The sequence below is a fragment of the Macadamia integrifolia genome, chromosome 11 (assembly GCF_013358625.1).
Source record: "Macadamia integrifolia cultivar HAES 741 chromosome 11, SCU_Mint_v3, whole genome shotgun sequence".
NCBI lineage: Eukaryota > Viridiplantae > Streptophyta > Magnoliopsida > Proteales > Proteaceae > Macadamia > Macadamia integrifolia.
The window spans coordinates 22,547,671-22,558,811 of NC_056567.1; the positions used below are offsets into that span (position 1 = coordinate 22,547,671).

General features: G+C 31.4%; 1 long non-coding RNA gene across 1 annotated transcript; it reads left to right on the plus strand.

Annotated features, from left to right (window-relative positions):
• The first annotated feature begins 9,113 nt into the window (after nt 1–9,113).
• Nucleotides 9,114–10,124, plus strand: LOC122093140. The gene is made up of 2 exons (XR_006144362.1): nt 9,114–9,397; nt 9,560–10,124. It is a non-coding gene; the product is annotated as an uncharacterized LOC122093140 (long non-coding RNA).
• The last annotated feature ends 1,017 nt before the right edge of the window (nt 10,125–11,141 follow it).

The window sequence follows — 11,141 nt, forward strand, 5'->3', positions numbered from 1 at the left end:
ATCTAAAGTTGCTTCCCCAACCCCTCCCCCACTCCCCCACTTTTTTGGTAAAATACCCATCTGGAGTAGAGGTTAGGCCTATGGTTAAGCTATAATACATAGGGTTGCTTTATGCAAAAAAATAAACTTTAACCTTGAATTGTCCAGGTGTCCTTCACCAAACTTGCCAAAAAACTTTAACCCTGTTAGTGCAGAAAACAACTAGATACAACAAGCATAGGATGATCGTTTTGCCCCCACCCTATAGGGCACTGAATATGCTCCCATGTACATGCCCCAGTAGGATAGTGTTCTTTTGCCCAAAAAATCTTCTTATTGAAAGACTATGTAAGATAAGAGCATCAATCGGTCTGATTTCGATTTCATTTTTTATTCATTTATATTCGATTCTTTATTTATTTAGGTCCTACTTGAATATTAATGAATCACTTAAAGAAATTTCATCAACAAATAATAAAAATCACAGCATCTAGTTTAGATTCTATTTTGGTAAACCTATTCGATTACATACCTGAATTTATCAAAAATGTATCCCCCAAAAAAAATAAAAAAATAAGATAATCAGAAATACTAAGATTGGGAAAATAGGTCATTTTGTTTTTATGCTTGAATGGATCTTCTTCCTTGGCCACCACTTCATCTATTATATTCTTATTCGGTTTTGTTCGGTCATAACTGAATGGTTTCTCCCTTGAAATTGAAATCAAATCAAACCAAGGAAAGATTAATTGTTTTTAAACCAAATTCAAATCAATTCTTTTTTAGCTTGGTTCAGCCCTTTTTAATAGTCAGATCCAATTTCAGTTTTGGTTCTAAATTGATATCCTTAGCTTTAGGTAAGAAGCTAAAACTTATAACAAAGAAGGATGAAAGTAAATACAAGTCAACCACAAATAGCTCTAGGCTATATTTGGTAGCCAAGAGAAGAGAAGAAAAGAAATGATGAGAAAATTAAAAGAGTATATATGTTTGGTTACTAAGAGAAGAAAATAAAATAAAATAAAAAAATTCAAAAAAAAATTGAATTTTAAGATAGACACGAAGGAAATTATTGTGTAATCATTCATTTTTGTCTTATTAAATTTTCATATTTTCTCATGTTTTCTTGTGTTTTTTGGCAAGAAAATTTTTGGGAGAGCGAAAGAAAATTTCACAATTCCCAAGAAAAATTTTGAATTTAAAAAGAGGAATCTTCTCTTGGGTGAAGACATACCAAATGCAAAGAAAAATTCTTAACCAAGAAAAAAAGTACAAAATGTGTATTTCTTTTCTTTTCTTTTCTTTTCTTGGCTACCAAACACAACCCTACTTTCCCAAATCTCCCATCGCATTACCCCACATTTAGGCTAACACAGGACCAACCATTCTCTTTAGGGGTAATGCAAATGGAGATTTGAGAAACTACCTTGTTGTCCTTACCCCAACAACAACATATGCAACTCATTGTTTTCTCAACTAAATAGGGCCGGCTTTATAAATTCATCAAAGTATAAGATGAAAGGAAAAAGAATGAAAGGGGAAGAGACAAAGAAAAGAAACAAAACAATACAATACCTCCGGGATATCTCATCTAAATATGGTTGACAAGGTACATATGCCTTCCAAACAACTTTGTTTGATGTTATATTAGCACCGACCTAGCCTTTGCATTTTATTTTTTTTTAATGAAGAAGGGTGTTGGCTATAGGAATGCAACCCTAAAAGCGATGCAAGAGATAATGAAAAAAAAAACAAGAACAAACAATGCACAAAGGTTACAAGGTCGATGGGATGAGATTCTGCTTCACTATTAATGGAGAATAAGGTTACAACGCGCTCGCTCTCATAGCTCTCAGAATTGCTTATAAAGAAAGCGGAAAACCCTAATACCAGAAAGTACAAAACTACCCTCAAATAAAAAATTCAAATGGGATCGCTATTCTGTCAGGGATCTGCATCAATACTCCCTGGATTAAATGCAACCGAATACAAGACATTGCACACCAACAATTGGCTAATCAATCTTTAATCAATCTTAATCTATCCTTAATTGATGAAGTTGTTCAGTCCTTTATTGGTCGATCTGAACTGAGATCGACAGATTACTAAAAATTAAAAATTAAAAAAATTGCCAAATCCCAGCCCCTTGCCTCCCACTAAGCCATCTAATAACCTTAGTGTTGGCATCCAAGTTGACAAATTATGTCTTAAGCGCTACTAATTAATATTTTGTTTGAGACTTTTAGAAAGAAAAGGACATGATTGTCTTTGGTAATTAAGAATATAATTAACATACCTTTTAGCGAGTAATGGAAGTTTGGGACCAAACTCCTCAAATGGATCTAATGATCTTGTGGGTCAACCTTGACGGGTTCCAATTTGATTACAATATTAACACACCTACTTATTCAATATAGTAATTATTTGTTGGCTATAATAGTATAAGATGCATGGAGAGTCAAAAGAAAAGTACAATTAGATTATTTATTTAATGAAAAGTAGTTCATTAAAATAATTTAAAGATATTTTTCTATGATATCATCATCGTTTAAGCAAATATATAACCAAAGAAAGTAGAGGAAATTACATTCCCCTCCCTTGGACTATGGCCTAATACCAAGTTTTCCCCATGTATTTTCATAAATATCAATTTTTCCCCTCTAGTTTGAAGATTCTTTCAATCGTCCCATAAATGATTGATTGTGTTAAACTAACCTGTAAAAAGACTGATTTGCCCTTATAGCGTCTACCTATTCACCTTCTACAACCCCGACTCAACAACCCTCTGTTTTCACATGGTGGAAAACCACTGATAAATCTGGACTTTTTTTTTTTTCATGATAAAACGGAAGTTGTTAGGTGTTCCAGTTTAAGCAGATGCTAAGCAAGTAAAGAAAAGGGTCCAAATTGTATCGGAGATTTAGAATGGCTAGCTCATTTCACTTCCTTCAATTGTATCAAAGATTCAGAGTTGCTATTTCATTTACCTTCCTCTAAAGGGGTTATGTTGCTTTTCTTGACTAAAAAGAGTTCTTATTACTTGCCATTGTTGTTTTGTGACTATTTTTTAAGATCTTTGCAACTCTTGTCTTTGGGAGGGTTTAAATTTTAAAATGGTAAATCCAACTTAAAAAAGCGGGATTGAGTGTTACTCCCTTCCAAAATTTAGGCATGGAGGAAAAACAAAGTGAATAGAAAATAATAGAAAGAAATCAATCATGGGAACCAGAAAAGAACCCAAAAGCAGGGATCAACACCATGGGACTGTGACAAATCACATATCCACCTCTCTCTCTCTCTGATCCCCAAATCTAGATGGAAACCTCAGCATTCACCACCATCGCACCAGAGAGAGAGAGAGAGAGAGAGAGAGAGAGAGCCTTATTTTCTGGTTTTATGCTTTAGCTACCCATCGCTGTTAGGAAAAAGAATTTTATATTATTTATTTTCCTATTGATAGGAAAAGAATTTTATGATTATTTATTTTCTTAACAAATTTGATCTTATCTTATATGATAAGATTGGTTTTGGCTTAATTATTAGCTCTAAATAGGAAAATCATTACTTAGTTGAATGTTACGAAAACACTAACTAATAGGGGATTTCGATTAACAAAGAATATATAAGATTGACTAAACCAAAACAAGTTATATACGAGAGAACAGTTCTCTCAGTGCTCACCCCTCCTCTAAAAAAATGCATCTCCCATCTCTCTCTTCTTTTTGAGTGATCGAGTATGATGATTAGGGTTTTATGAAAACCCTGATGACTATGCAGGAGCTTGGATCCAAGGAACAAAAAATTGTAGTATGGGAAGGACTCACTACGAAAGGGTTAAGATCGCGTGGAGGCTCTGCACTTGTGGAGTTTCACGCAACGATTAAAACTTTGCTATTGATTATTTGTTGAAACCAGCGGAACGATTCAAATTGCTTCCGCAGATACTTTCTTTTAGTGGTATCAGAGGCTCCCTACCGAAGGGGGGACCTTCAATATTTTTTAATGGTTTTCATGCATTATATTGATCATTGAATTTCATCTAAAAAAATAATAATAAATAATAATAACAAAAATAAATTTATGGGATCCTTTATTTTAAATGGGCTTTTATGATTTTGGACTTATTAAAACTCATTAAAAATGGTCCTCATGCGTCGTTGTTGGTTTGTGAAACCCAAGTTTTTTAAATTAAAGAGTTCAAATGGGCTTAAGTTGCTTATTTGGGTTGTTCTTAAATTGCAGACCCTTATCAATAAACCAATTATATAGATATTGTTCTTCAAAATAAAATAAGTTTTATCTGAAAACTTGCATAACTATGTGGTTTTAGTTAAAAATGTTTTATTTAAAATCCACATGTGCATGTACATACAACATTGACTTAAAAATCGTTTTAAGTTGAACCCATTTGTTGGCCCATCTTATCATAACCCAATAGTTGAGTCATTTTTACTTCTAATAATTAATATTTTTTAAGAACCATATAATTAATAATTTGAGAAATTATAAATTTGAGGTGCATTTATGTATATCTATATGGTCAGTCCACTGAAAAATCAAGTATGGACAGTAAGCTTATGAAAAAATATTAGTTTTTAAAGTAAACCCTATTGAACTGTAAAAATAATGTTAGCCTTGCAAAAGGTTTTGAGCATAATTTTATGGTTTTAAATATTAAAAACAATAACCTTTTTATTGGTTTCAAATAATTAATTGTTTTTATAGGATCAATATCTCTAATAGTAAATAATTTATGAAATTATTAATATAAGAAATATTAATATGTACGAAATTGATGGGCTCAATGGAGAGCCCAATACTAATAACAAGCCTATGGAAATTATTAAATTTTTTTATTTTTTTATTTAATACCTTAGTTTGACTAAGTGGGACCCACATAATATGGTATTATGTGAAAGTTAAAATTTGGGCATTTTAATGCATTTGCATATTTTGTTACATACGATGAAATAGTATATTTTACTAAATGTTAGTGAGATAGAGTGTGCATGTATGAAATGGATTGCTCCATGGGCTGAAAATATTACATTGTACATAAAGCTCAAAATGGGTCTATAACTTAAAGTGTTAAGTACTGTTTTCAGAAAATAGCACTCATTAAGCTAATTTGTACGTTTATATATTCTTTGGTTTTCTTAAAACCGTAGTGGACCTATGGGCCCCTAAATCCATATAATTAAATATGATTTAATGTTTAATTTTATGAGTATAATAATTTCATGTACATGCGATGTACATATGTGATAGAATTGTCAAAAGTTGACAATTTAAAATGTGATTTTATAAATCTTAATTTCCACATCATTACCCATTTTACCATCACTAACCCACTAATTATTATAATGTTGACCATTTTTCTGACCTAATTGTTTAGAATAGACAAAACTATTTACTCATGCTTGCATTTGAGTAAATTGGTTTATCCTAAGATATAATACTCTTTTCCTTGTTGACTCTATGATACTCTTTATAATTGTCAAGGGTTATAGACATAATGAAGATGTTAAGGAGATGTTTGATGAGTAAATTAAAGATGTTCATTAATTGTCAACTAAAGTCTATCATATTACCCAAACTAACTTAAGCTTCTTCAATTCTTAACTATGTCTTAATACTAATAGGTCACTCTATGAGATTGAAATTCCTTAAGTTAATCATGGATGCTTATTTTAATGTCTTAACCATGTCACCGATTACATCTAATGTAATTGATGAAATATTTTACTTATGAAAAGTCAGAGCAATAGTAATGGTGTTTGAAGTTTTTTCTTCATGTTCAATGCCTATGGTTAAAACAAGAAGAATGAATGTGTGTGTGTGACCCATGTGTCTAGTAATATGGAAAAGAATAAAATAAAATTGTCAGCTTTACCTAGCCACCTTGTGAAAATAGTTGGATGAAAAAATTTTCATAAAACACTTGTCCTGTTTGAATATATTATATTGGTATAACCAACAACTGCATGATATATATGGACTCCAGTTCCTCATGTATGTTTATAAACTAATTGTATGATTTAAATATGACAAGAATATTTTATGAAAACTAAAAATTATCTTTTAACTGGGATTAGAGCAATTACCATGATGTGGCAATAAAAAAAAAAAAGAAGGTTATTATGTGTGCTCTAGTTAATTTCACACTTTTGACGCTTGTTATAAGGTTGTATAGAATTAATAGAATTTATAATTTGGGAGGGATAAACCTCTAGAATGTTTGAAGAAAAATCCTATGACAACTTATAAGTCTTATTTATGAGGACATATGATCAAGTCTTTTTTCAAAAATAACTGTAGAGTTATTTGTGTTTTGGAGTTGATATACTAATGTAGATCATCCAGTAGATACTCTACCTGGTAAAGGTATGAGTATAAACTCTTGATTAGATCGAGTGAGAGTATTTATCATATATTCATTGGATTATCTAAAACAGTATAAGATCTCTAATTAAGATACTCGGAAACATCATATTGTATGATGTAATAAAATAATAGGATTGAATATTGTAAGACAATGTTTGATAGCTGTTTTATTAGTATTGTACTTTTAAAATAGCAGTATTCATTTTGAATAAGTATCTATTTAAATTTATACATAATGAACCTTTTGAATAATAGAATGTGCGAAAGTTTATTCTATGATTTCATAAAGTATAGAGACCGTTTAGCTTAAATGAAAAGGTTGTTGACAGATAAGATGAAATACAACAATAAATAGCACAATGTTTGATAATCCTGTTTGACTGACTTTTCTTTAAGAGAATTATATTACATTGTGATCTATTTCTGGAAGCATAGAATAGTTCTATATGTACTAACTAAATCAATATTTGTAACTCATATATTTTGTGCAATATCCTTGAATGTCTCAATGTCGTAGGAGGATAATTTTACTTCCTATTAACTATACCTTCCATATAAAGGAGGATGACTATGTAGAAAAGTTTTACAAATACGTGTGGTTCTTCATAATCAAGCAGACTTTTGTTGAGGCTGTATAGGATGTAGACACAAAAGATAATAGAAAATTAAGCTTTGAAATAATCTTTTTTCATTCTTACTAAGTTTATATTTTTATATATCCACTATAAGGCATATGCCCATTGCATGCAAGTGAATCTGTATAAAGATGAAAGAAAATGTTAAAATAAAGAAAAATTTTAATGTATGATTATTGACGAATGATATACCTCAGGGTTTCATTATTGACAGATGCACACTGTGATTGTCACAGATTCAACTGTTAATAGGAGAAGAAAGCATGTTATTGAGATCGGATCGATCTCTTAAAAGTTTCTATTATCTGAAACATTCACATTTGATCAAATAATAAATTGTTTATTTGGATCAATTTTTGAATCGATCAAATGGTCAGTGAGAATACAAGTATTTTTCATGATAAAATAGTTGGATTGTTGTCAAGCTTTAATAACTGAGAATTATTGAGAAGTTGACCTAAGTTCATAATATTACTACATGTCAATTTAAGTAATATTTGATTATTTGAAAATTTGACAAATGTGACAGATAATCTATAATATTTAGGGTTTTGCATTTAAGTGATGGTGTTATATTTTGGAATAGTTTCAAAGAATAATTTATCTTGGATTTCACTATAGTAGTGAAAGGTTTGGCAATTAGTCAAGTTGTTTGATTGATAAAAATTCTTGACTAAACAAAAGACTATTTATAAGCTTGTAAAACTACTTATTATCCAGATATGTGATAATGAGAATGTTTTACACTTGAATAAAGAATTCAAGTTGCATCCTGTAGAAAGATTAATCCAGACAACTGATGAGATTAACTCAGAAGAATAGTTTTTTCAAATCTCTTTGCTAAGGGATTGATATAGGATATGAATCTATTAAGAACATGTACGACAACTTGATGCCTTTTATGTACAAGTGGGAATTTGTTGGAAATGTTCCATCATCAATCCATAATTATTTGAAAGTTATATAAATTAATTTACATGATTTAATAAAGGGCCTTGGAAAGTCCTTAGGTTTTAACCTAAAACTGTTCACGATTAGGGACGGGACTAGACATCTTGTGTAAATGGTCATTGTATTGTGGGTACCTAGGAATAGAGATTCTAGGGCACAAGTGTGAGTGTACATATAGTGTGTACATTGAACCAGATCATACGAGAAAATTTCAAGTGTGTGTTACTGTCTATTGATTTGAAATAAAATTCTCGTGAGTAGTGTACTGTTGGTCTTTTCACCTGAGTGATTCTTATCTATGCGATAACATATTGTGAATTTTGGTGCACTAACGGTTGATGTCACCCTGACTATATATCGGTAAACTAGATTCATATTGTTTGGTCGTATTCGAAAGAAATTCCTAACAAGGAATCTACTACCCTTATTGGGAGAATAGCAAGGAGAGAGGATGACTGTACTTGATTGGACATAAATCTGGTACTGGTGGCATTTTTATAAATAGTTTACAAAGTTTTTAAAATTAATATTATTTATACATATTTTCATAAACAATTTTGAAAAATGTTTTCTTTGGTCCAATTAGAATTACAGAATCTTTGAAAAATTTTCCATAGACTGGGGATATGACAGTATACACATACCCTATAGTCTATAATGTGATATTGTATTGTAGAGGGACTGATACGTAGTAATCTACTTAAATTGGGTAATGATTGTTACATCTATCAGGCATCACATGTGTTGATTAATTATGTATTATGAATATAATATTGTTAAGTTGTATAGCATGCTAGGTGGAATCCCAATAGGATCCTACCCTTTTCCTATAAGTTCAACCTATATGTATAACATTTTAATGATCATAAATTCTTTTTGTGATCTAAGATTTTGGATCCTCATAAGAGATGAGATCTCATATTATAATGGAGGAGATTGTTAGGAAAAAGAATTTTATATCATTTATTTTCCTATTGGTAGGAAAAGAATTTTATAATTATTTATTTTCCTAATAAATTTGATCTTATCTTATATGATAAGATTGGTTTTGGTTTAGTTGTTGGATCTAAATAGGAAACCCATTACTTAGTTGGACGTTACTAAAACATTAACTAATAGGGGATTCCGATTAGCCAAAAATGTATAAGATTGACTAAACCAAAACAAGTTATATACGAGAGAACAGTTCTCTCGATGCTCACCCCTCCTCTAAAAAACCGCCTCTCCCATCTCTCTCTTCTTTTTGAGTGATCGAATATGATGATTAGAGTTTTATGAAAACCCTGATGACGATGGAGGAGCTTAGATCCAAGGGAACATAAAGTTGTACATGTGAGAAGGACTCATTGCGAAAGGGCTAAAATTGCGTGGAGACTCTGCACTTGTGGAGTTTCAGATAATGATCAAAACTCTATTATTGATTATTTATTTATTTGTCGGCCCTACAGGTAGGATGATTCGAATTGCTTCCGCGGATACTTTCCTTCAATCGTACCATCTTAGCTTCCATTACAGAGTTTGAATCAGTGACGATGATATGTAGAAATTTTCCTCATAGTGCTTTCATTTCCAATTACTTGAGTTCAGAAAAAAATTTCTCCATCTTGCAGAACGACCGTGATGATTCAAAAAAGCCAAAGAACCCTTTGGTTAGTCCGTGAGATCCCATTAGAATAACAAACAGGTTAGGGCGGCGGACCACAGCAATGAAGAAGGGGCAAATGACAATGGAGCAGATCGACGGTAGAGAACAACAAATGATGGCGGAGTAGAGCGATGACGAAGTAGAACGACGACGGATTTCAGCAAAAGATGGAGGAGTGCTGCGATGAAGAAGGAGGTTCTATTTAGTCATTTAGGGCTTAAGGCTTATTTCATATGGGAAGGGTAATTTCGGTATGAAATTACTTGTTTGAATGATGAGATCATCACTTAACAGTGATATCTAATGGAAGGGGTACAATTGAAGGAATCTTCAAACTAGAGGGGAGGGGATTGGTATTTATGAAAGCACATGGGGGAACTTAGTATTAGGCCATAGTCCAAGGGAGGGGAATGTAATTTCTTCAAGAAAGTATAGTGGTTTCATAAAATTAAGATAGTGGCTCAACAATCTTTTGATTTTTGTGCGTTCATCCATGTAAATAATTTAGAGAATTTGTAGGTTCATCTTCTTGTTAAATGAGCATATTGCACTTCCTTCATACGGGGATATGGGAATAGTGCTTTCGAGGAATCTAGTAACCATTAATATACACTTTTTTTTTTACCACAATAGAATGAAAAAGAATTTCTTGCACCGAAGGTGAATAGTACTTTCTAAGCAATTTGCCGAATTAGTGGGATAAAAAAAAATGAACGGTAAGAGATTCTTATGTGGATTTGCCCTAAAAAAATAGGGGTGAAAATTTTCCTCCACCACATGGGAATGTTCATCACACCATCGGTAGATTCACAAAGGATAGTGGTTTCATTGATGCTTCTTAGAAATGAGTTTACTTTATTTCATGCTTAATAGAATCTTCAAAAAAAAATTTGAATTACCTTCACCTTTAAAGGGTGATCTAAAGATAAACCCTTATTCTTTTTTGATAGGGGTGTCAAATTCCAGTCCAAACCAGTTGGACCAACTAAAAAGCCGAGCTGAAATATGGTTTGACTTCAATTTGGGTTTTTTAAAATCAATAGAAATCGACTATTGAACTGGACCAAAAAAAATCAATAAAAACTTGAAAAACAATAAATCTAAGGGTATAGTTTATTAAACTTATAATTAAAGGTAATTTGCACATAGATACCATTGGAAATGCAATGTTTCATTGTGTGAACTGTAGAGACTTTGAGATTTGGAGAAAGGTGAGATATGGTTAGTCTGGGTGGAAAAAAGCAGGAAAAATAAATGCTACAATGGGAAACTGCGATTTCTAGGAAGGTTTTGTAGTTTGAAATACTTCTGAGATGAAGAAAATGATTAACTATTTTTATTTGAGTATTTTAAGGGAAAGTTACCAAAAAAAAAAAAAGTATTTCAAATGAACTTGGAATTTTGGGATGCAGAAGATGGAGTTGTATATTGTTGATGAGATTTATTATTATTTTTTTAATTAATTAATTAATTAATTTTATGTTTATAAAGCTTGTGGCATTTTGGCTGTGAGAATAGATTGAATCGAAAAGTAGTTAATTAAATTA